Source organism: Gopherus flavomarginatus, chromosome 2 (genome assembly GCF_025201925.1).
Source record: "Gopherus flavomarginatus isolate rGopFla2 chromosome 2, rGopFla2.mat.asm, whole genome shotgun sequence".
In the NCBI taxonomy this organism is placed as follows: Eukaryota; Metazoa; Chordata; order Testudines; family Testudinidae; genus Gopherus; species Gopherus flavomarginatus.
This window is the reverse complement of record NC_066618.1, coordinates 244,453,535-244,480,572: the sequence shown is the minus strand read 5'-3', so window position 1 is coordinate 244,480,572 and position 27,038 is coordinate 244,453,535. Positions and strand designations below refer to the sequence as shown.

The 27,038-nt window shown below is 40.6% G+C and overlaps 1 protein-coding gene across 1 annotated transcript in view; it reads right to left on the bottom strand.

The window, feature by feature from the left end:
- The window catches only part of HNF4G (hepatocyte nuclear factor 4 gamma), a 73,160-nt gene extending 57,190 nt beyond the window's left edge, over positions 1–15,970 (bottom strand). The window contains exon 1 of the mRNA XM_050941035.1: positions 15,877–15,970. The gene's annotated coding sequence lies outside the window, so the exon portion shown is untranslated. The remainder of the gene's footprint in view (positions 1–15,876) is intronic.
- Positions 15,971–27,038: the final 11,068 nt, after the last annotated feature.

Below are 27,038 nucleotides of genomic sequence, written 5' to 3'. Positions count from 1 at the left end.
TTCAACAGTACAACACAGAACCGGCTCGAGCCCCGACTAGTACCCTGGGAAAAATTACACAGCACCCCTGGGCACCTCTGAGAGGCAATACATCCCCACTTGCAAGAACAGAGTTTGAGTGTAGAAAAGAAACTTTTAATGAAAGAAGGGAAGTGACTCGACATTAATTAGGGAAAATGCCACAAGCAGGATTCGTAATCATAAAACTGTGAGCAGGACACCCACTCCAAAGTGCGTGGGGCAGAGTCTTCTGCCTCATGTTCTTGAGCTCTACCACCAAAAGTTCCTTTTCTGTGCTCCCTCTTCTCCCTCACCACCCCCTACTCACAGTGGTTGTCCTTGGGCAGTGAGGACCCAGGGTTCAGAGGTGCATCTGTGTGAATTCACCTCTCACCTGAGGAAGAAGGCACCTTGCTTGCTCCGCCATATGAGCACTTGCTCTGGCTGGCCACCCTGCCAGCTGTGGTTCCTCTCTGTTGGCCGCGCAGCCAGCTATTTGTTCTGCTCCTGTCAGCCACCTGCTCGCTGCTCCTGCTGGCCGTCTGATCGCCGCTCCTGCTGGCCGACTGATCGCCGCTCCTGCTGGCCGACTGATCGCCGCTCCTGCTGGCCGACTGTCAGTTACCTTCTGCTACTACCTGCCTCTCTGCTGTGACCTCCACACATCAGTCTCTTAGTGATTGTCAGCTCTTTGTGATGTTCAGCTTTTAACAGGCTAGGCAGAAATGCTGTCCCACCACAAGTAATTTCATCTCTCATTTAAGCACTTAAAATAACATATTAATAAATAACTATTTAGCTCCATCTTTCAACAGTGGGGAGGAACTGGTTAAACCAGACCGGAGGATCCTTAGGGAAAGGCCACACCTCCTGGCTAGGACATGTGTCTCCACCCCTCTTCATTCATCAAAAGGTCTTGGCAGCCAAGAAATTGTCTCGAGAGCTTAATGATGTCCTCCGTACAATTGTTAAAGTTGTGAATTTGGTGAAAGCAAACGGACTCAATTCTCACATCTTTGCTACAATGTGTGAAGAAATGGGGTCCAAATACCATCATTTACTCTTATATGCTGAAGTGCAGTGGTTATCCCATGGCAAAGTATTAAATCGAGGGTATGAACTGCAATGTGAACTGGAAGTCTTTCTGTCTCAAAAGAAATCTCCTCTGGCAGCATACTTTCAGGACTTACAATGGCTCGCCAAGCTTGCATATTTGGCAGATATATTTGATCACTTCAATTAGCTCAATTTCTCTATGCAGAAAAGTATGCTGAGTGTCTTTGTATTGGCTGACAAGCTTACAACCTTTAAAAAAAAAAAAAGCTCTAACTCTGGTAAGAGAGAGTTGGGTGCAACTGTTATGACATGTTTCCATCTTTTGCATTTCTGGCTATTGATGAAGACTTGGGTGCAATTACTTCATGATGAAGAGGCAGAGCCATCTAAAATCAACTCTCCAAAAGTTCAAGGACTATTTCCCATCAGATTCTGATCCACGGAAAGGAAAGCAATGGGCACCTTGTGATCCATTCTTCTCTCTAGAAACTGAGACCTCTCTGTCACCATCATTGGAGGACAAGTTGCTGGAACTGTCAAGTGATGAGAGTCTGAAGTTACAGTTTCATGAAGTGACTCTACCTATTTTCAGGCTCAAAGTCAGAAGTGAATACCCACAACTCAGTGAACTTGCTGTCAAAAAACTTTGCTCCTCTATGAAACTGGATTTTCAGTGATGACTGCAATGAAAACCAAATACCGCTAATGATTGCGTATTGGAAAGACGCTCCAAGTATCTTTCTCAAACATTCATCCCAAGATTGAAAGACTTGTGTCTACAAGACAGGCACAAATATCTCATTAACAGAATGGTGAGTGACCCCACCTGATTTTTTATTATTTTTTAAAATTAAATCAACTGAATTATCTCTAATGTACAAAATGAGATATACAGTTGTAGACAAAATTATTGGTACCCTTCATTTGAAACAATGTTTAAAAATCAGGTTAACCATATCACATAACTGGTTGAACTGGACTTTATTTTAACAAGTAAACAGAACTGGAGTAGTGGCCCTGTGTTGGTAAGCAAGTAAGAAATGCCTTACATGCAGCTAGTACAAAAAAAGAATGCCTGGCAATACTGAAAAGAACAGTAAGAAATACCAGTGAAATACTGGGTTGTTTTTTTTCCCCCTCTCAAACTGTCCATAATAGTTTTGCAAAGCAGCCAGACAGTTCCTGGTATCAAAAAGGATGAGAAACACTGCTCTACACAATATATGCTTCATATCAAATTCAGTGCTGATGTACGCTGTGCAATCCCAGCCAAATATTTTAATTGCACAGTATGAAAGTTAGCAGTGAATTAAACTCACTGTTCTGCACACTGATTATGAGTTAATGTCAAATGAAGGGCCTGATTCCTCACACTGTTGTACTGTTTTACACTGGCATATCTCTATTGACATCAGTGGATTTATGTCAGCCTAAAATCAGTGTAACAGAGTTGAGAATCAGGCTCAGTGATCCCCACATGATGATAAATATTAACAATAGCAACATATTTTAGCTTAACACAGATGTTCATACAAAGGAAAAAATATGTTTTTACTAACCAAGAGCAGAGGTCTCTGACAGTTAAAATGGCAGACTACTTTCCACTTTTTGAAAAACTCAACTCAAAATACAGTACTTAGAACAAAATTATTTATTTTCCCACAACTGGGAGATTTTATTAATAAGGTTATTTCTATTAAGTTTTTCCAAAAGCTCATATTAGATCACAACAGAAAACACCAGTATTCTATAGTGAATATTTAGGGTAATTTTCCACTCTTTTACCAGTTTTACACTGGTGTGACGCCATTGGTGTAACCCAATGGAGAATCAAGGCCAGCAGACTTAGCAGTATGCTACATATTGATGATGTCTCACTTCTATACAAATGCAGACTTCTGTCTCTTTGAATTGTGTAAATTTTTCTCAATTTTACATCATACATCCTTTGTTACTGCTTCCTCATCAGGAAATTGGCAATTGTTCATTGCTGGGTATTTGGTTTTCATCTGGTGGTGATTCCTCCTCCACTATGGAGCCCTGCAAGGGATTCTCAGTCCTTTTCTCTTGCATATGTACAGTGGCAGATTAGCCACTAGGCTAACAGGGCCTGTGCCCAGGTGCCCTGGTCAACTGGGAGGCCCCTAAAAAATGGGCACCCCCGCAGCCCAACCCATTCTGCCCAACTGCCTGGCGCTCCTGCTGGGGAGCGGTGTCGTGGGGGGGCTTGTCCCCTCCAACTGCCACTCCAGTTGGGGAAACCCCCGCATCCTAGCCCCACTCCCCAGCAGGAGCGCTGGGCAGGTGGGGAAAGACCCCAACCCAGCTCTCTGGAAGGAGTGCCGGGGAGACTGCAGGCAGAAGGGATGAGGAAGGCCCCCCTCCACTTGCTCTTGCCCAGGGCCCTACAAACCCGTAATCTGCCTCTGCCTATGTACCTTGTCTCTTTTGAGCATTATCTTACTAACTTTTCTTTGGCATTTCAACTGCAGCCATCAATGCTCTCCCTATAATTTTAACCATTGTTTCTGCTCTGATCACTTTCAACTATACATATGTTTAATATCCTTTAGGACTTCTCTCTCTCTCTCTCTCCCCACCCTCTTCTTGTCCAATTCAAACAAATGTATGGCTTCCTTTCAGCTTCGTGTGACAAAATGCATCAGATGCGTGTCTCAAAACAGTTTCATCTCCTTTATTTCTCTTCTCTTCTTTTTGATTTGCTTCCACTCTCTGTAATCTTAGTGTCATGCTTGACCTTTTCTTCTCTTCCCACATCTCCCCTGCTTGCAAATCTGCTTTCTGCATTCCTGGAACATTGCACTTGAACACCAATTGCCTCCATCTCTGTTCACTCTGACTATTGTAATTCTGTGGCCTCCAAATCCAAGCTCTCCGACTTCAGCATGAACAGACTGCTGTTAGTCACCCTTTCACGTGTACAAAGAATCACAACCACATCACTGCCACGCTAAAATGACTCCACTGGCTCCCCATTCATTTCAAGAACCAGGTTGAAAAGGTCTCCTTGATTTTTAAAACACTCAGTAGGCTTGCTCCAGTCTCTGATCTGATTTCTCTCTAATTCCTCTCTGTTTCCTATACTTCTCTTGTTTACCCCTGGTCTTCTTGGGTCCCCTCACACTTCACAGACACAGTATGGCCCCTGCTATACTCTTGGAAAGGGTACAATGCATGCACTTCTGCTTAGCCAGCTCACTTCTGTACTGTTGGTGCCACAAGACCCACTCTTGCCCGTTCAATTATGGACAGGCTACAGCAAATGCTGGCAGGAGCCTTGAACAAACCTTGAATTCAAAGGGCAGGGAATGAGGTTGTGAATGGAACCAGGAGACAAAACATGGAAAGAATTGTCCTCCAGCATTCCTCCTAAATCCCTTCCCTTCCTTTTCTAAAGTGAGCACTTAGCAGCAGTTCTAGCGCAGCTGACAGCCGCACAGTTCTGTCAGAATAGGAACAACGTGGCATTCTGCAGTTTCTCATGCTGCTGCTAACAAGTTGCTACTTTCTCCATCTTCTCTGCAAAGGCTGACTGACGGCTCAAAAACAGTCAGGATCTATGACCAGCTTATCCCACACAAAAAATATCCAATAAGTAGCTGTACACCTTACCTATTTCTTATACCAATTCCTAAAGTGACTGTCACATACGTACAGCTTGAGTCAACTATGACAAGACTATTTAGGAATGATTGTAGTTATGTCAGTCAATGGAAAAATATTTGTAGAAAAATCAAGAGTTAATATCACATTAATTAAAGGTTGTTTTTTTTTAATTATAACCCTGTAGATTTGTCTTCCTCTTTGAGAGGTGCATGTGAACTGTCGAAAGCTCAACACTGCTTGGAACACTCAAGTGTGCTAAAGCCCAGATGTGGGATGCAATGTGTGACAAAATAAGGAAACACAACAACAGGCAGGAAACTTAAAATGCTGCAGGATTTGTTCTTTCAATAACTCTGCCACCTCGGCTTTATGATTCTTAATTGTCCATGTAAATAATTGTCAACAGTGAAAATCATGGGATATCTAATTTATGTGGAATATAAATCATTTTGGGATTAAAATAAATGATGTCCCTAGAAATGAGGTAAAATTGAGAGGTATGTTACCATGTACCAGATTATACAACCAACTCAGCCAATTTACTTATTTTAAAACCTGATTTAAGAGTCCCAAAATATGAGATTTTTATTGTCTCCATTCTCATTTTGGTGGAGACTCATTCTTAAAAATAAAAATCAGTTGGGTAAATAAAAAATAGGGTTTTAATGGATTAAATGCAATTCCTTAAGATAAAACATGGCATTTTACTGACTCTAGTAGAGCACAGACATGCATATAATTCAAAAATGCATCAGTCTTAAGTAACTTTGTGGTAATAAACATTTACTAAAAATAGTATCTTTTTTCTTATAAGCATAACTAGGTATTTCTGCATATGGTTTGGTATCGCTGCACATCTCAACACACTGAAAAAACAGACATCACCATATTTATAAAGCATAATTAAGCCCATTTGTTTTCTGTTTAAAGCAGAAAAAGTAGTATTTGTTTTTTTCCAATTTTCATCCTACCTTTCTATCATTCAAGTATATAAAAATAACTTGTTTTATTAGGAAAATACAATACATTTCATGAGATATATGTATTACAACAATACATTAGATTGTATATATATGAAAATCTGTCTGCTGAAGTAAGTCTATGTACTGTATTAGTCTAGAAGACACACACAACAAACAAACAAGCATGCATGCAAGCTCTGAAGGTACTGATGAATCTCACACCCACAACGTACACATTTCAAGCTGCTAGCAGATAACGATTTAAAAATCTGCCAAACTAAAATGGGAAGAAAACGAAAATTAGTATCAGAATACATTTCAGAACACAAGGAAGTATTCAGAAGTTTTAAAAGATACAGGAGAAAGGATGAAGTTGTTGAATGTATGCTTTGCCAGTGGCGTGGCCCAATTATTAAATGTAAATGTTTATAGGGTAATAGTTCTAAAAGTCTACAACAGTGATCTGTTTATTCAAATGAAAAGTTTTATTAGGGGATTACTGATATATTGTTTTATTAAACTCAGAGGTGGCGCTGTGTTTTGAGTTCTGGTTTAAAGTTCTGCAGCAAACCACATTGAATTCCATTCATCAAAGCATTAAACTACTGAATACTTTTCCTCCTGTCCATCTGTCCACCAAAATAAACTCGGATATTTACCCAGAATAATTAATATTTTTCCACCAATTTTCACCTGTTTTAGTTGTTATAGTCATAAACACCGATATATTCCAGGAAAAAATAAATAAATTAAACTGAAAACAAAGGACCTCAAGCATACTGAACTTTATTTCTTAACACACTTATTATATGTGACACTCAAGACTTTTCTAACTCAGATAATGCCTATCTTCATCTTTCTTGTAAGTCAAAATTAAACCTTTCCCATTTATTTCATTTAGTATAAATCCCCAGGGTTATGGAAAGGAATTTCAAAGATTTTGCACCACTACAGACTGAAAGTATGAATAAAAACAAAGACACTTTATCCTACCTTTGCTGTGCGCATAGAAGTTGCAATGAACTGACTGGAAGTTTTGCACAAAAATCAATGGCACTTTATCATGTCAATTGGTATTATCTTTGGGGGATGTAAATTTTTCATAGTGTGAACCATGTTTTAATAAAGAGATTGTCTGGTGAATGACTTTCCCACCCATACTTTCCTCACATATACAGATCACCTACCTTCTTGTGTACAATTGCATAACATCCCTGTGACAACTAAGGTAGCTGCTTGCATGGAAAAGTAAAATAATTATTTTTACCTTCTGCTAATACAACTTAGTTCTTGCTGCTAAGGAAGAGGAGGCAGTACGTTACCCACCAGCACTCTACAGACCACCGCCATGAGCTCCATGGACCTCAGTTTGAGAACCTTTGCTGTATTTACTATGTAAGCGCAAATGTTTATAGACTACCAGGTGCAAGTAGTGTTATCAACATCTCTTATGGCTGGAAAAACAAGAATAGATAAACTGAATACACTACCAATAGATTGTTGAGAGGGTTTTCCCCCTTAAATTACATGACTAATGAGGCATATAAAACGGTTCTAAATGTGTTTAGGTCAAGATCTAAGGTTCCTGCTATAAGCAGGTTATTGATTTTCAACAGGGATCTATGTCAGATACCAATATCAGAATTAAATGTTTCGTATCAGTGTGAGAAGGCAAGCCACTAGCAATTTCATATTACCCATCAGTTTTACCCCCAACTACGGATAATGCAGAATTCAAACACTGACTCTCATACTTTATCTACACTAGGAAAATTTGTCATTGTTTTTCAGCACCAGTGGAATTACCTTATTGCTATTAACTATGTAACTGTAACCTATGTGCAGGAACAGTTACATGCTGGTAAAAATGCTTGAGCTTAGTCTACACCAGTGTCCCAACTCTAGTGCCAAAAAAAAAACCCAACCCATATCCTCGCAAAAATGCATTCTTACTGGCAGGCATTTCTGGTCCCTTTAGTGTTTTCACATACACTTAGCTCCTTTGGTCTTCTCAAAATCTACCTACATGCAACTTCTTTCTCAATACAGCCCACCAGCCTGGATTGTTTCTTAAGGTTCCTAATTCCCTCCCAAAACTAAAGGATGAGCCTGTATATACAGCCAGTTCCAAAGACAATGCTTGTTCTCTGTAAACTACAACCCCTTTATAACTGCTACTACAAAAGACTTGCATTGGGCCTGTATCCATCTTAGGGGCCAATCCTGTTCCCACTGAAGTCACTTAGAGTTTGGACTTCAATGACAGTAGGATCAGACCGTAGGTAAGTCATGAAGCAAGAGAATTTAGTCCCTTACAGACACCATTATCCTCATTTGAGGAGGAGGAAATCACAACTGAAAACTAAGAAATCCTGAATAGTTACTGCAGAAAGTAAAGTCATTAGCAAGTAAGACAGCTTCCCCAGTGCCTGAGAAAATGCCCTCTCTCTCACTGAAGGACTACAGGGTAAGTCAGGTTCTTCATCTAGGTGATGATAATGAGGCTACTGTGCTCATACACAGTTAAATGAATTGTAGTTGTGGGACAGGCCTTAATCCTACAGATATAGTCTGTATACAAAAGTGTACCACACAATGCTCCTTCGGGGCTCTTTGTTATTGGACTGTTTGGTCAGACCTAGAGATGACTAGGACTTTCCCCCTCAATCACATCGACCTGAGTGGGAGAAGAGTTTTTCCATAGACTGATGATAAAATATAAAAGCTATTACTTTGATTACCCTCAGAGATCACAGCCATTGAATAAGAAAATGCCATTTTTATAGTCACTCTTCAGAGCAAAGCCACTTTGGTACCAAACGGTCAACAACCTTTGCATGTCCATTTACCTACATGGTCTCGACTGACTGCTGAACCACCTTAATATCATGAGGGTTTTAACAATTAGGCACATACTTGGCTACAGCTGTTATATGATGCACTCTGATCAGCTACTACCTTGGTGGGAAATAATGGGTCAAGCCTAAAATGTGAAGCAGCTAAAGGTGTAGAGTGCCAAGGGTTAAACTATTTGCTGCAGTAGGCTGTTGTTATTCTCTGAACCAGTCTGAGCTGTGCTCAGTTTCTTCCTGCCAAGGATTTTGCTACATTATATAACTTAATTTTAAAACATTCATTTGACTCTGTGTGATACCACACATACTTGGAGTGATTTTTGCCAGGGTACTGGCAGCATATTTCATTTTCAAGCTTATTTTTTTCAACTTCAAATACAACTCAGGAAATAAATTATTTGACCTATCAGAGTAAAAGGAGATAAAAACTCTTATTAAATTGTATACGTACAAAACTCATAGTGAAATTCTTGTTAAAATTTGAATTCCTTTTTCAGCTGCTTCCTGCTTTTCATAACCCACTTAGTGCCTCCTTGTCCTGGGGCTATAAATTTACTAATTTAAAGTTTCCCATATTTCTTCATTTTTTTAAAAGAGGCCTTTATTGCCTTCCTATTGAAAAAAACAGTACTAGAATAGAATTGCTTGTGCTCAAATTTTGCCATTAGCCAACATATTGTTGAAAATTTAAATTGAATTGCTGATCTCAGTCAAGTTTCTTGTGGACGAGTGTCCAAATCATAAAATGCACCATTACAATTTCCTTTGTTGGCAGTTACAGCAGGGTGAACAAGGACTGACAGCATGAAGATTGAATTACCTTCTTGGCCTTTCCAGCTGAGGACTGGGGCATAGTTTGGAGCAGTATGAAGAAATTTACACTGTTCCTGCCTATGCTGTATCTACCTTACCAATAGAGGTTCTCATTCTCCAAGGCTGCCAATTTGCCATTTCCCCACAAATACTAAAATTTACCAAACTACCAACCATCAAAAAAATTCCCTTTAGTTCTATGGGGTGCTCATCCTCTTAATAAGGCCTGATCCTGTGAAGTGCTGAATGCCCTCAACTCCTGTTTCTAATCTAGATTAGATCATTCCTCAGGGTAAGGATAATGGCTTTATACTCTATGGTGCTATATTCAATGTTAATAAATTGATAAGATATAGCAGAATATCAGGTCAGTTTGTTTTAAATATGTTGTGAATAATTTAAGAGTAGGTCCTAATTCTACCACACTAAAAAATAAAAAAAATAAAAAAAGTTCACTCCAAAATATTTTTCATCCAAAAGCTAGGTTGAACAAATAAATTGAATTCCACATTTTCACATCAGTAAATCCTTCACGCCATCCTTAACCCTCATCCCCCTATTTTTCCAGTCATTCCTCATCTTCATCATCTTCTGTGCAAATTCTAATACAGGATCTTCTGTTCCACTTTTGTGTATACTCCTTTTCCTTTTGATATAATGGCTAGACTTTCCTTGTATTGACTTAACTCTAAGTACACCTTTGTGATGGGGTTATTTATTTATCTACAAGATTCTAAAACAATAAGCAGAATCTGATGCTGAAGCGGATGGTATTTCTTGTCTTTGTTCTTATTATTTCTTTTGTCAACAGCATTGTCATTGCCAAAATTATTCCTGTTATGATACTCTAGTGCTGTGGTTTGAATGTATGTTAGAACAAGTTCTGGCAGTTCAAATCTGTTTGAGGCTAAAAAATGTGTCTCCAAGTTCACCTAAACCACGTGTTACAGTTACATGTTTAATATTCATACAGAAACTCACTGAAGCTCAAAGCAAAGAGCAAGAATAATAGAAAAATATATGAAAGGCAAAAGCAACAACAGAAGAGTAAGAAAAATGTTAAAAGTGAACTGTGACAAGACACTCAGAAGATAGTGAAAGCTTCTTAAAAAATATAGTTCTTTATGAAAGAATGCAATGAATTTTGGGGTCTAAACATCCAAAACAGAAACTAGTAACTGATACCCTAAATAGTGACAGAGAAAACATACATACATATTACATAGGCATCAGCTATCAGCAATGTTTGCTCAACAATTAAAAACAACCACTGTATTTGCATAGTTCATTATTATTATTATTAATAATTCATTTTTCCTGGTGACATGCTCAAACGTGCAGATGAAGAGCAAGTGAACATCATAAAAGATGACTGAAGAGATAGCCAACCCAAAAGATATCAAATCAATCTAACAGAATCATTCTATGTCTGTCTGACCAAAGCCTCCAAAAGGGAAGTCCATTTCCATTAAGAGATTTTAAGAAACCACTCAGTTCGATGGCCAGTACTGAAATGGGATAGTAAATGATTTATGTGATTGTAAGAAATTATGGAGGCTTTCCTCTAGACTAACAGTTCAAATCTAGCCCAGGGTAAAAGCAAATTAATGTCTGGCAACTAATGCCCATTTGGCAGCCTGTATGAAATGAGTTGCTACCAGTATAATTCTCAACAGATGAACCGCCATATTCCAAAAATAAACACCCTGGAATCCTTGTCAGCAGTCTTAGCAAAGATGCAATGGACATGAATTTCTCACCCCTTCATCCCTAGAATGAAGTGTGTTGGTGAGGCAGTGTAGGCAAATCTGTATTGTTGCTCTACTCCACTTTACCTGTTCTGTGAACTAGAGGACTTTAATCTCTCCAGGCAGTTGTCAGTGTGGTATATTTCACATAAGAAATAAAACAATCAATACTGACATACCAAAAGCCATATCAGAAAGACTTGGACACTGAATGCTTTTGTTCTCCTGTCCACTTACAGGGCAGTTTAGGCAGGGCTCAGAAACAGATGATTCAATATCATGTAAGAAAGGAAAGGGAGGATCACAGATCTGCACAATTTACTGGGTGATGGATCATTTTAGTGCCACAAGCGGGGTGCTGTTTGGAAGATACTAGTGTTTTTTCCCCTCCGCAGTCAAGAATGAGCCAAACCGAAGGAGCCTAGCAGAGTCCAGGGGTATATTCAACCGTCACCAAGAGGGTGCAAGCTCAAGAAGCCAATGGAGCAAGTGGCAAGACAATCATATTTTAACACTGCACAAACTACTGTGGAGATGGAGTAGGGAATATGAGGTTGCAGGAAGCACCCCTGGATAGTGGATGCTGCTGCCTGTGTTAACTGTCTGGAAAGCTCTGGTGAATTACCAAACCTGAGTTCCAGACCACTTTTTAGAATCGCTGTTACCTTCCCTGTTACATCATGGGAGATTGGGGCAGAGGATCTTGACTAAGACTCTAGACTCTTCCCAATGTTGTGAAACAGAGGGAAGGATCTAGCCCTGAGATTTTAAAATCTTGTGGGCTGCCATGTCATATTGTGAACTAAATCTCATACAATTCATCACCCGAGTTGCAGAAAAATAGTTCAGGAGCTCAGAATAATGAATTCTGCCATTTCCAATAGAAGTGTGAAGGGAGAATTATGAATGAACCTTTTAAAAATACCTATGTGGCAGGAGATTGCCCTTCTACAAAATGAAAGCAGCATGCTTGCATTTCAATGGCCCAATCCTGAAACCAAGACCTTTCATTTTCAATTAACTTAAATTGACAATTGAAAAAGGTTTGAAAATGTATCCTGGGCCTTTCACTTTGATAGATTTCAGCTATGACATTATGTACACTATTTCAACCATTTTTTAGTTGTTTTTAATTGAAATTTTGAAACGAAAAATAATTGATTGAATCAAAGCTGTTGAAGGACACATTAAAACATCTCTTATGTGCCAAAAATCCTCTCATTAAGCACACTTTCTGGTTGTGATGCAAATCATCCCAACTTTACAATGATAAGTATACTTTAAAAAGGTAAAACATGTAGGTGTGATTCAGAATAATACATACCTCAAACAAGTTGTGTGTAATACGTGTACCTTTGTTAAATATAACATATAGTATGTTACAAATACCATTTGCTTATGGAATGCTTTTTTATAACAGATATAAAAAAAATCACCATCTATATTAAGAACTCACAATCTATCACAAAATAATATCAATCTTTACCTTCCAACACAGTCTATATAAACAGTGGAACAACGTAGCCATCAAACACTATGTAACAGATAGCAATAAGAATCAGTGCTGAGTAAGATACAACATATACAACTCTGCCTACATTTTCCTTCTTGACGTCACTGTAAACAGGATCTCTTCACCTGCTTTTGAACTTACTTAGGAGGCAAAAATTGGCCTTCCTTACAGCTGAGTTGCTTAATTAAATAACAGGTGAAAAGAAATTAATCAAGGGATCTTAAAAACCTTATAAACTGTAAATCTAGTTAGCAAAGGGCCCTTACTACCATTGAAAATTAAAGTTGTGTGATCCCTAAATAGCCTAACCCGTAAGGTAACAAATAGCTGATACATGGGCTCTATTACTGTATGGTATTGTGCACAGAGGGAGTGAAAGAGGGGAAAGGGTACGAAATACACAGTCAAGAGCACGGTGCAGAAATTAACAAATGGAGTGCTAGTGTCCCTTTTACTTTTAAGAGGTCCAAACCAAAATCTATTTGGCTCAGAATGACAGCATCATACCAGTGATTGATTCTTAACTATCTGCATATCATACTTATTCTTATTCTTGACGTAGCAGATTTTTGTTATAAAAGCAGCAAATCACAATGTTTTAACGACTACTCAGAAATTCCCCAGATGGAACCACCTTTTTGCAGCGCTATTAATAAATATTCCAGTTACTCTGTTACTAATTTTTGGAAGTCTTAAAGAAAAGTTTGATTTTCCTGGTGATCTTACACATTACAAAAGAATTAATAAAAGCCTAAGACATCTTTTTGTTTTATCCATATCTAACAAAAAAGCAATGTAGAAGAACACAGAATACTGGATATATAAATATGCAACATCAAAAATATGTATTGGCCCTCTTTTTCAGGCCCAATACTGAAAAATCTGAGTGCCTGCTGAGAGAGGCAATGGGAGCTGACTGTACTCAAACCAAGTCAGTAGAAGATTAAAGTAGCCATTGGTTTTGTAGCTAAACAAATATGTTCACCAAAATTCTGAACAAGTCACTTCAAGCAAATTGACATCCAAATTCTCATTTACATTGGTGCACAGCAATTCAACTGAAATCAAGTAAGAAAGAGGGATGGAATATCCTAGGCATAGGACCCGAGGAAGCAAAGGGGCAGAGATGTCTTTACGCTACCTTGAGACACCCTCACCCTGGTCAGGATCCAAATCAATCTCCAGTAGAAATTAGAGCAGCCTCAGGGCTGATATAATTTATGTTTGACTGTGCACGTCCGTAAGGGACTGGTCAAGTAATTGCCAGGTCTCACACACACACACACACACACTAATCATGTTTCCTTTTCTCCAGCCACGCCTTCTATATGAGGGATTACCTTGTGAGGGTGGCATAGAGCAGCTATGTTGGCTCCCATTATCTGAGATTCCTCCTATGCTGAAGAGTATAGTTAGGAAGATGGCTTTATGGCACAAAAGAGCTGTAGCAAAACAGTGAATTAGGCCAATTAGTTACTCTGGATTTACACTAATGTAACAAAACGGAATTTGGCCCAGAATGTCCCCTTTCTTATAAAGAATAAGTTTTAGATAAAGTTATGCTTTGTGCTAAGGAGCCAGTGGAGGAAACTGTATGTTCCATAAGTGTGAGTTGCTAAAATGAAAGATAACATTTTGAACAAGATAACTGCATTACGATCTTGTCCAACACCTTATATTTTTTATGTGTATGAGGTGAGCCACAGTGAGGGCTGGTATGCATCAGTGAGAGAGGAGGATAGGGACAGGGAACTGAGTACCAGACAATGAATAGCCTTTTAAAATGCTTTTTCCTGTCAAACTTCGTAGACAGAGAAATTATGGGAAGTGTAGACTGTTACAAAAGACCATTTTAAAGGTTTTTCCATCATTTCTCTCATAATAAAAAGGAAAAATCAAGAATATCTTGTTCAGAATATCCTATCAACACCTGGATATAATTGAAAGTTTCAGATTTCTCTTAGGCAGGGGTTCTCAAACTGGGGTCCTGGTTATTACCTGGGGGGTCACGAGCTGTCAGCCTCCACCCCAAACCCCGCTTTGCTTCCAGCATTTATAATAGTGTTAAATATATAAAAAATGTTTTTTAATTTATTGGGGTGGGAGTTGCACTCAGAGGGGTCACCAGTACAAAAGTTTGAGAACACTGTTCTTAGGTATGTCGCATAAACTCCAAAATAGTACTTTTAACGGACATAGGAATTATTTAGTGCTTTATATTTTCTTCCAATTACTCTTAAGTGAATCCTAAAATCAAGAAATTCAGGAACCTGAAAAACTGTTTAATACAATCAATCTGGCTCACACAATGAGTTTTCAGAAACTCAATTAATAATATGGATGACACTTTAAAATAATATAGTAGGGAAATGACAGTAACTCAAAAACACATATTATACAATCAACAGTACAAAAAAAGAGTGTTGATAACTATATAATGAAATTCTCCACATTAGCACGGAGATGGTATATTATTGACCATAGTCAATGAAAAACTAACTTGAAGAATGGTGTTATTTTTGCTGCACAGTATATGTTGAATAAAATATTTGAACCTATTTCCCATGCCAGCTACTGGAAGCGAGTATCATAGACTGCCCCATAAATTGTTCTGTCATTTCGACTGCAGGCACTGGTAGGCCTTAAACCGTGACCATATATCTGTGTGTGAAATCCAGATAATTCTTTGCTCTTCCCCCTCTCTCCTGCCTATGTGACAATGTTTTTACCTTTGAAAAAGAATCGGTGTGCTTTAGCATGCCCTGATAAGGCCTTCTGTCATTCCCAGGTGTCATTGTGATCACCAACCCTACAATAACAAACCAGCCCACTTCACGTGTGGTCACGAGGTTCAGGCCCAGAACTCAGCAAGGTAACACATTTCCTTTGTACAGTTTGATTCCCCTCTCTTGTTATCAAGGCAATTCTAGTGTGGAGTCTTGGGAATGCATTGCCCGTTCTCTCCATATCCCAGTGCCCTGCTTTCTCCCTGCACGCCACGTGAAACGCCTTGCAGGCCTCCTGCGGCCCAGCCCCCGCAACCTGCAGCTGCACCCTCCCGACATGGATTTCTTCAGCTCGCCCAGAGGCACGTGACCCCCCTCCCGGAAACTATTGTTCTCCCTCCCGCAGCCAAAGTCACTCTTTGCGTTTGCACCTGGCCCGGGCCCGAGCCTGAGCCAACCAGCGGCGGCGGCTCTTGGGGCGCTGGGCCGGGAACCCGGCTGCAATGTGCGAAGCTAGGGCAGCGGCGCGGCGGGGGAGGGGCGCTCAGTTATTCCCTGCTCACAAGTGAAACTTACCTGCTGGGCACAGCCGCGGCTCCGTTGCCTCTCGCGTCGCAGCTCGGCAAGTCAGGGCGGCGGCGGCAGCAGCAGCAGCAGCAGCATCCCCCGGGAACTGCTCCCGCCACCCGCCGGGGGCCCCTGGTCCTACTCGGGCTGCGGGAGCTGGGTTGGTTTCGCTGGCAAAGCCTTTACCATATGCTCGAGCGGGGGATATTAACTTTGCTCAATGGCGACAGGGCACCAGGCTGAGCCCGAGCATCAGATCGATTTACTAAACAAACTGAAACGTGGGTGGGGATGTTAAACAGTAACCAGCCGCCTCAAGGAAAACTGAAAGCGGCTCCTGCTGGCTCGGCTGCTCCCATGGCCCGGGCCCTTTCCGCGGGCGGGGCAGCACCAGCGCCTTGGGGGAAGCGGCTTTCTCAGCCCCAGGTGCGGCTCCTGGCCAGGAGGCCGAGCTAGAGGCTAGAAGCGCGGCACGAAAACACCGAGCAGGGCCCGTTCCCCGGCTCACGTGCCGGGCGTGCACCTGCCAAGCTCCAGCTTGCCCCGCCGGACCGAGGGGTAGCCCGGCAGGCGTGGGCAGGGGTCTGAGAGGACAGCCACCAACTCAGCCATTCACCCCACTGGCAACCGAAACTTCCGCCACAGAACCGTACAGTGGGGCTAGAAAGCGAGTGGGTGATTGGATTTAAAGGCCGTGCTCGAGCCTCGAAGGCTGCACTTTTCCCGTCCTCCGATCTGCACATGCTCAGCAGCCTTGCTGGGGAAAATCCCACTGGCCCCTCCAACACCTAGTCAATAACATCCCCTTTACAAATTTAAGACAGCAGTACTGAAAGGGGCTGTAAGCCAGCTCTTCCTGCCGAGCTGGCAGGGCAAAGGCAGGGCAGGATTCTCCATCATGGCAGCGTGATCACTCTAAACTTGGAGACCCAGGACAGGCTGAGTAGCATCGTGCTTAGCATACAGAAAAGGGATGGAGACTATTTTCTACTTTCATCATCCCTATAAGGATAATATAGAGAAATCTGACAGACAAAGGTGCTGGAGGACTTCAGTGAAGAGAAAGAGAGGTATATGTTTCCCCAGCCCAACACACAAATAATTCATCAGTCATTTCGAGATATTTTCTCCCTTGGGTGTTTGTGTGCACTGAAATACTTTTATTCTGCCTGGCAACCCTGGCGTGGGAGAACATTCCTACTATCCCTAGTGTTTAGCACTGGGACTCAAGACATCTAGCCGAAGTTTCTCTCGGCAATGCTCTCTGGTCTCTTTCAAGCCACCGATATGATGTTTATAGATAAGACACGAACACACGCAAGCACGAACTCCTAAATAAGAGTGTGATCCTCGGAAATAATCAGAACAAGTCAGACGTTACTAACCCCGTGCTGTCATTTAATCTCCTTAAAATTTCCCCCTCCCCGATTGTTCTGCAATAACAATGTCATTGTAGATCAAAGGGCTGGATCTTTCTCTCTTGGATCAGAAGTTTACTCAGCTTACTTCCCTCTGTTTCATTTAATCTCTTTTTGAATGCATCCGTTTTTAAAGAAACCTGGATAACAATAAAGTATCATAACTAAAACATCTCAATTCCCTCTACTTAGGATACCAGTTAGATAGAACTTCAGCTGCTTACCCAGAGCACCTGGGAGACTGTGGCACAAGGAAGTAGCCATTAAATAACAATTGTTCTGCGAAATTGCAACTTTGCAGATTTCAAATAATAATTAACGGCTAGCCTATCGTGGAACCAAATTCTCCCTTCATTCACACCCGTTACGGCTGCGTTGACATCAAGAAGATAGATACACATCATAATTTTGATGCGAAATATCGAAGGTTTTCTATATCATCGTTCACGGTATGACTGAAGAACAGGATTTGGCAAGTTGTTACCAGGCAAGGAAGAGGTCTTCTTATTGAGTTTTTTGGGGGAAAGGTCTTCCTAACAGAGGAAGATTCGGGGTGTTCCTTTACCCTGTCTTTGTTAGCACTTTTGTATCCCATCACAATAAATATGAATGTACCAGTGATTTACTGGCACTGTCACAACAGAGAAAACAACCAGTTTCAAGTAAAAGCGTGAAAATATGGTTCTTTCCGCACCCTTTCTCTGGTATTTGAATGCGATCAAGGATTATTGGTTTACTCAGTGAGAAAATCGGCAAGTTTGCTCTACTTTCTTACTGTTAGGATGGCGCCATTCCTTTATTCTAGTTCCGATTACTAATTTATTTATAGCGTTCTGCGTGAAAATCCTGAATCAAAATGTTAGAAGCATTCGACTTTAGAATGCATTAGACGTTGTACGGAGATTTAAGCATTTAGTAACCTTTATTAATAACCAGAAATAATTGTCCAGATATGCAACAAGGAAAATGTAAATAGTTCCCAAGAACTCGAGTGTCATTTTAAAGGGTATTTTTAAAAGGCCAGCAAAACTCACTCAGGAAGATTTTAGGCGGGTGTATGCTGTCCGTATCCTGCTGCAGACAAAATGCTAGGGATTCTGCATGCCAGGGCAATACCAACAATGAAATAAATGCAACTGCTGCTGGTTTGAATGCAGTTTGTGGTAATTTCCAGAAGCAGGTGGCCAGTTTGAAAATCATCTGCTATTGACTAAAAGCTGCAAATCGCATCTGATAATCTAAACCAGTCTTGTGGTTCCAGTTATTAATGGTCATTTATGTTACATGAATAAAACCAGCGGACATGATTTGTTTTCTCTCCAAATTAGCATGGATTTTTTACAGTGAAGCCACTTGGTCACCAGAGGCAAATCGTTATCACAAGAAAGAGATGCAAATTGACTTAATAATTGTTACAAAGTTGTAAATGAATCGAACAATTTCAGGGGATACAAACTTCCAAGGTAAATCACTCTGTTCGAAAAAAACAATGGGAATGGCTGCTACTTTGTATCAAAACTGAATGACTTTTAGAAGATGAGATGCAATGTCTTTGATATGCTGTGAATATTTGTGTATAGTGAATATTTCTCAACCCACAAGGCCACATTTGATGTCAACTGAATGTCACTCGTGGTTTTCATTTCTCCTTTAGTTTCTTCTCAGGGTAGTTTTACGATCTGCTGCCTATTTTCGTTACCATTCCGTTAAGAAGCTGTTAGGAGGAAGGTGGCATCTTGAAGGTAACCTCGCTGGCCAAGCTACCTTTAATAAGTTATTTTCACTTGTCACCTTCAAAATAAAATCCTTATGATCGCAAAAGAGCCACCGTGCCTAGAAATAGGAGCAGATCGCTTCCTTTGGTGCATTCCCTGTGCAGCCTTTTTGATTTTCCTCAAAGGCCAGGCACCTGCGGATTGTACTTATGTCGATCTTGGAGAAGTTTGTAGGGGGAGGAGGCTGTCGTGAGTGCAGTATGAGAGTAAAAGTGATGATGGCACGATATGGCCCTATAGCTCTGTCATCTCCTCAAGTGGAATCCATGATCCTTCTCCCCTCCCCACTCTCTCTAACTACATCACCCAGCCATGTACGAAGGGCTTGGGAGGTTGGACTGAACGTAGGGAGCAATGCCGCAGTAGCCCTTTGCGGTGTTACACGCTAATGAGGATTTCCAGGGTCGGACCCGTGGCAGCACAGCCCACGGTAGAACCCTTTCCTAGCGAATCTCCCAAGCGTCCTGCTGCGGGGGGCTCTGGGTGTAGACAGACACTTGTAGGCGAGCCGGGAATGAATGTGCCGCTCCCCGGCGGGCATCCCCTGTCCAGCAACTTACTCCATCACCGCCCCGACCGTCCCTTAACAGGGCGGCGGCCATCCACTTTTTAAAACGATCGTTTATTTTCGCAGGTCTGCCGCGGAACGTGGCTGTTTTCCTGCCCGGACAAGCGCTCGCATTTTGCTTGTGACCTCAACCGGGGGAGCTTATTGAGCTCATCAGAAAGGGGGCAGGAGTCAGCCCTGCTCACCTATCGGACTGCCCCCGATCCGAACAGCCTTTGCATGGGTGTTTAGCCGCTTCTTTTGTTTTAACTCCAGGATCATTAAGTTCCAGGTGAATCAACTGTCGGTGCACCGATCCTTCCGCTTCCCTGGGCTGTTTTTTCCTGTTACTGATCCGTCCCTTGGAAATAAATAATCGGGGCTGTGCACTGTTTATCTCAGCGTAGGAGATTCTCTTACAAAACCTTAATTCTTCACAGGAGCCCCTACAATTTGTTAACACACAGAGCTGTGAAAGGAGCCCCAAGTGCCATGTAAACGGCTGGCAAGAACTGCAGCCACCTAGGGTCACGGATTGCCCCTGGCTTGAAAAGTGAAATACAGGAAATGATCAGGACCAAACCGGTTCAAAGAGACAACTATTTTTGTTAGTTGAAACCATAAATAGAAACTCTTGTCTAACCTAGTCGGTTCTTTTGGGCATCCAGTTTTGCTGATTCCAGAGCACTTGGGATCCTGATACACGCTCTTCTGTGTTTTCTTACCCAGGAAAAAAAATAAGTCTGAGCTATTTGTACAAATGCTATAAACCTTTTTAAAATATAAATCTTAGGATTATGCAGCCCCTAAACCGCTTTGAGCTGTTTTCAAATACTACATTAGAAACGCTGTTTTCTGTAAGGTCCCTTACTAAAGTATTAATTGCCAGGGTCCATGAAAGATTTGCAGACTTTACGATCATTTATGGTACGTGCAATAAAAACCAGGTGATAGGAGCAGACAGGTTCAAGGTGTAATGCAAAGATGTATTAGGTGCCCTTGGCAACTATCTGTGGGTGCTGTTTGTATTTGCAGAACACACCCTTCTCTGCAATGAACACTTCTGCAACCTTACCTGGGGTTTGGGTTGTTCATTTCCAGAGCCCTGGACAGCTACACAATGGAGCCATAGATTTCAGGCAAAGGGAATCCAATGATTCGAAACCAATTCCAGTCCCCAGAATATTTCAAATTCAAGTTAGATCATTAAATCAAATGTGAAGAAAAGGAACCTTCAGCATGACTTATAGGATTCCCCCTTGTCGTTTAATAAACAAGCTGCGTGTAGTAACTCTGAGTATTAAAATCTTCAGTGCTCCCTTGCCCCCTTTTAATACCGAAATTGCATTATTGCACCTCTACCAAAAAAATACCCCGATTATGAACCCCTCAAAGCCTAGGAGCAAACTCCCCAAAGGACAGGACAATACTAGAATGATCTTGTTCTTAAGAGTCTCTCAAGAAAGGACGCTGGGAATCTTAAATACATTTTTTGAAGATTATGCTAATACCTGCAGATTACAAGAGTTTATTGTACTAACTCCGAAACAAAACAGTCTCAGGGCTGTTTCTTATGGTAATTAGTATCCGTATTTTTTAAGATTAATTTAGAATCCCTATTTTCCGGCACTAACAGCAGCTGTGGAGGGGAAATCAGCCATTCCATTCTCACCCACCCTATTTTCTAACGTTATGAACTTTGAAAGTCGTAATTGTCACAAGACAGTTAATTAACTCCACTTCAACGCAGTGCAGTTAGTTAAAGTGTGACAAAGAACCAAATGTACCAGAGCACCCACACTTCAAGGTATTCAGAAACCTATACATGCCATCTAGTGGGCATAATAGAAAACGATATACCAGCTTTCTCAAGCTCCCCTGATACTGTTCGGTAGCTCCTCTTCCAGGCACACACAACAATGGCATTATATCTAAGGGAAGTTAAATACCTGCTTAAAAGGGCACATCTTTATCATACCTTGCCATTGATTTCATTCTAGGATCAAAAAGCCCCAATCCACAGTTTTCTCCATAGGAGAGTGAGGCTAGCAGAAAGGAAGAAGGGAGGGATCTCTATCTCTAGAGATAGATACAGATAGAAATATAAATAGAAATGTACAAAGTCACACTCTATCTATATCTATCTATAGATAAATTTACAGTCACAATGTGTGGGAAAGCTATACACTATGACTTACAGTGTAACAGAACCACTGTATCCTGTAATTTCCTGTAATAGCAGTTACAACAATTAAAAAAGAAAGCAACCCCCTGCCATAGTGTAACAATGCTACACCATTCTCCAGGGGCTGCAGAAGGAAACAGATTGTTGATCATTTAGATACACTCTCATAAATAGAATATAAAGCAGACTGAGGCCTCAGACCTGAAAGCATTTAAGTGTATGCCTAACTTCACCCATGTCAGTACTTCTGTTAATTTCTTCCCCTCAGAAAAGTGTGGCTTCAGATGATGCAAATAATGGGGTCAAATTCTCATCTAGTAAAATTATAATTCATATTAATAGCAGTGAAGTGCTTGTGTGGAGAATATATCCATCATTTTTTATTAGATACCCCACAATGCCAAATACTGTCCCTTGGAATAGTATTAATGAAGTAACATACCCAGATAGTTTTATATAGAGAATGACTATGGTGGAAGCAATTCTTCAAATAAAACAACTACAAATAATATTTAGATATAATCTGTTGATACTGTGGCTTCATCCAAGGAAGTCAATACAAACCAAATGGTCTGGAGTATTTTATATAGCTGTGTGAACAATAAAATCCACAACATTCATTCAAAACATTTAGCAAAAAGTATATATATGAATTAAAATATTTGGATAGGGTTTTTTTTTCAAATTGCAAAATTCCACACTGATGTACAATTATTCTTATTTTAAATGCTTCAATATTTGATGTCCAAAAACACTGGCAATGCCAACTGCCAGAGATTATGTATTGTTTAGCCAATCTAAGGACTTGTAGCTTTGTATACACTTGAGCAAGCTGTAAAACACCTCATGCCCACACACAAAAGTGATCCAAAGAGCATGCCAAATATCTTTTGGATTCGACTGATTTTTCAGAATAGATAAATACCTAGTTTATCAGTGTGGATTGCACTCAAATGATTCAGACTTAAGTGGTTTATTTAATTCCCCCACTACTGTCCTACTCTGCACTGGTTGCTTTTCAAACCTCCCAGGATCTACAGCTCATAGGAATTGTGGTGCGAACCGTGGAATTTCAACCCAGAGAACACTGCAACTGAAACAGAAAAAGCAAAACAAACAAACAGAACAAAACAAAAAAACCCCAACCCTGCACTTGCATAGAAGCATGGCAAAACTGCAACAGTCTAGAACAAATATTGTCAAGGATAGTGTTCACACACTGAACTATTTGTGCTTAAATTGGTTCCATCGCACTGGCTCAATTAGGCATGGTTCCTTATGTAGTGTAGACATGTCTTAGAAAATTACTCTTTGCTGATAGTCAAGTCCAACTTTGTCTACACTAGAGACCCTAATGAAAGACCTTAGAATTTTTGTAGAAGATTTTGGGTCAACATACAAAAATTGGCCAAATGGTCTAGTAACCATTTAAAACAGACTGCCATTCAGTTAAAGCTTCACTGGTTCATATGAACCATTTTACTGCCAGTATGGATGCAGCAAGTTGAAACAGTTCAATTTGTCTTCCCTAGCACTGTCTCACAGCGCATTATGAAGTCTCCCAGAATGCACTGCTTCTGGGAGCTGAGCTGGGAATTGTGGGATAGGCTTTACAATACTAGTGTGGACATGGTACAAAACGCACTGAGCATGAGTGGCATAGATGCACTAAGCTGTTTGTAATTAAACTGGTTCAATACAACCTGTTTAATTACAAAGGGGTCAGTTCTTTAGTACAGATCAGGCCTGGGCTTCATTGGGGCTGAATGTGAATTAACTGCAGACATAGATTAGGAAAACTGTAGTGCATCGTAACTGAGTAGTGTCCCTTTAAATAGTTTTGAAGCCTTCTAGTGGATCTCCCATTCTATTCTTATTGCAGAAGCCACCAAATCCTAACAGAGCAACTGTATATAATGATTACATTTATGCTGCACATGTATTTTGGTGCTGTGTAGAGCAAATACTTGTGTAGCCCCCTAGCATGGTTATAGACAGCAGTACAGACAGTGAGGCTTAACTTAGGTGAGTAGAGTGAAGACATGCCTGGAGAGGTATGGGTATGTACATGAGTGTATACCCTACAAGACTCTCTAGTTGCCCAAGCCATGTCTCCCTATTTATACTGCTACTTTTAGTTGTGTAGTGTTTCAATGCCTTCCCACTACTGGAGCCTTTTCCTGCCACAGGAAAAGACTCTGACAGCAGGGAAAGGCTCTGGCAGCAGGGAGTCAGCAAGGGAAGCAATGTGAAAAGGCTTAATCTTTCCCTGCTGTTTCCTCCTGCCAGAGCCTGTCCTCACCACAGTACAAGGCTCTGCCAGCTCCCCATATCTAGAGCCCTTCCCCACTGCAGATCAGGACTCTGGCAATGGGAGAAAGACTCTGGTAGTGTGGGTGTAGGCAGCCAGGAAAGCAGTAGGGAAAGACTCAAATCTTTCACTGCTGCTCCCTACTGGCAGAGCCTTTCCTTGTCACAGTGAAGCCTTTTCCTGCTGCCTCCCACCCACCAGAGCACTTCAGTGACGTGTGGATGTGGTGTGTTTTTCACTGCGGCATGTAGCTACACATACCCTGTAAATGCTGTGTCGTGTAGACATAGCCTATACATAGCTAGGTCTTGTACGTTTGTATAGTTTTCAAACAATTTTTTGGAACTCAATTGTGTCCCTGGGGTTTCCTCATATTCTTAATGTTGCGTAGAGAGCAAAGACACACAACACCATGTTCAGCAACATTTCAGAAACCACAGTTAAGCTCTGTAATATTATAATCTTCTACTACCATTAGTAGTATAATTTTTTTTAATTACTAGTGTGGATGGGAAAACACAGTACTATATAGGGGAAAGATCAGTATTTTCACAGCAGTGTCTTGGTTTAATGCTATTCTTTAACACAGATTGATGGGGAGCACACTCCCAGGTACACAGTCTGCTCCTCAGGACTAGCACAGGAATGTAGGTAAGCACTTGGGGTTGAGGTTGGGGTCTATGCGTAGAAATAAATTCTGACATATCTTTTCAGGGGCCTGAAACGGAGACCTTGTGAGACCTATTATTCGTGCAACCTGTATGTATACAGCTGACCCACTGGAATAGAATGCAATCCCAAATTCTTCATCTGTTATCCTGCCTGACTGTAATGACAGAAGGTTGCAGTAAGAAATGAATTCCATTTCTCCCTTCCCCTGCTTCTCCCTTGGAAAGCTGAATATCACAGCATCATCTCTTGGTTCCCCACTCCATGTAGCCTTGCATAACATAGGGAATGGAAAAGTGAAGCATGTGACCCATTAACTGTAGTTGCCTTGCATGCTACTGAAGCTAAACCTTAGATGTGATCCAGTTAAATCTACTTTTGATTAAGCTTTTCAAGGAATTTTCTAATTTTGGAAGGTCTAATGTCCTAAATAGTAAACAAAAGAGACCTACAAGTTACTGATCAGATTGAAATGGAAAGAAAAAATATGAGGGAAAGACAAATTGTATTCATAGTTTAGTAAGAGTGTCACTTATGATGCAAATAAGTACCTTTTGACTAGTATTGCTATATCATTCATGCATCTTCTGCTGCCTGGGATAATTGATTATTTTTCAATAATAGAGAACATGTGCAACAAATTTTGAAAAAATATATAAGACTTTGTGTGCATCTAAACTAAAATGATGACCATAGTCAGAGAGTTAGGACACTTCAGAAAGCCATTGACTATTGGTGGGAATTGATCAATGAAGCAGATAAGACACCCTTCATCTCTCTGCCCAAAAAAGGTAAAATTAAATATAGGTTCATTTGGTGGACTTAAGTAGAAGAAACTACATGAAGAGAAAATACACATTTTTCTAACATCATCCCTTTATATGCAGTAGCTTTGACAATGAAAAGTGACTTACTGTACAATAATTTTCACATCTTATATTTTGCTATAGAGTATGCATAATATAAACTCTATTTTATTTCTCTGTAAATGTCAGGAGAGCATAAATCAATAATAGAGTGGTAACTATGCAATTAACTCACATCTCTTCTGTACCTTCACATTAGCATCACCGAGAGTGGTATCACCTTTTCAGTGACCTCAATGTAAGCAATAACATCCTTTTCTGTTAAAATTAATTTTTTAAAGTGAACTTAATGCTCCTGAAAGGTGATGGATTGACAGCCTTGGGAACTGAAGTTCTCTAGCCACAGACAAGATACAGCATGGGCAGTAGTAGTACACACTTCTCCAAGCTGTCCACCCAACTCTGTCTCAGAGGGCTGCAAATGAAGTTTACCATCCATTTTCCTTCAGTGAGACATAGACGCATCACTGGCATCTTTGTTATGATATATCTATAGTCAAACAGTAACTAGAGTAAGAACTTTTAGATAAGCTCCCACGTTCCTTTAATTAGTAGTGACATAAGTGATATTTGAACCATAGCCCCAGAGGTGAAAGAGTCTGTATCCCATTTCCAATCCCCTGAACCACACAATTTGTAAGGAAGTGTTGTTTAACTAATACCTTGAAATATCGAAACAATTAAGGAAGTTATATGGTAAATATAATGAGAGGCCTCTAACAGAGCTGTGAGATCCTAGAAGAGTTATGATGTCTGTGGAAAGTGGAGGAAAAAGTATTCAGTGAATAGTTAAAATAGAGTTTCTTGAAAATGTACTTGTAATATAATAATATTTTTGTATGTGTGTGTTTTTCAACATGGTACAGTACAGATGGAGTCACAGTGGGTCTAGTGGGGGAAGGATGGTCCAGGGATAGCCTATGACTCAAGAGATTTGGGTTTAAATCCCTCCTTTATCACAGATTTGCCATCTGTCCTTCGGCAAGTGTCTCTGTGCCTCAATCCCCCCCTGCAAGTGGGGGGTTAATAGTACTTCTTTCTGTCACAGAGGCGTTCTGAAGATAAAGACTGTGAGGTGCTTGAACACAATGGTAACAGGGGAGCCATACAAATACATAAGATACGGTTGTTCCAGGATATATTCCCCTAAGCATAAACCTTTATAGGGTGCTGCCTTCTTCAAATATGGCTGGAGAAAAATGTTGGGCAATTTCTTAGAGACAGGCTCCTATTCCTACTGTGATTTTTGATGCAGATGATATACTATGGCATCTACTGTAGGGCCTGATCCTACTTCCATTGAAGTAGTGGCAAGAGCAAGTGGGGGGCAATGAGACATTTCCCCTTCTCCCTTTGCTTTGGGTATAGTGCTCCTCTACATATCCTCCTTTGCATTTACT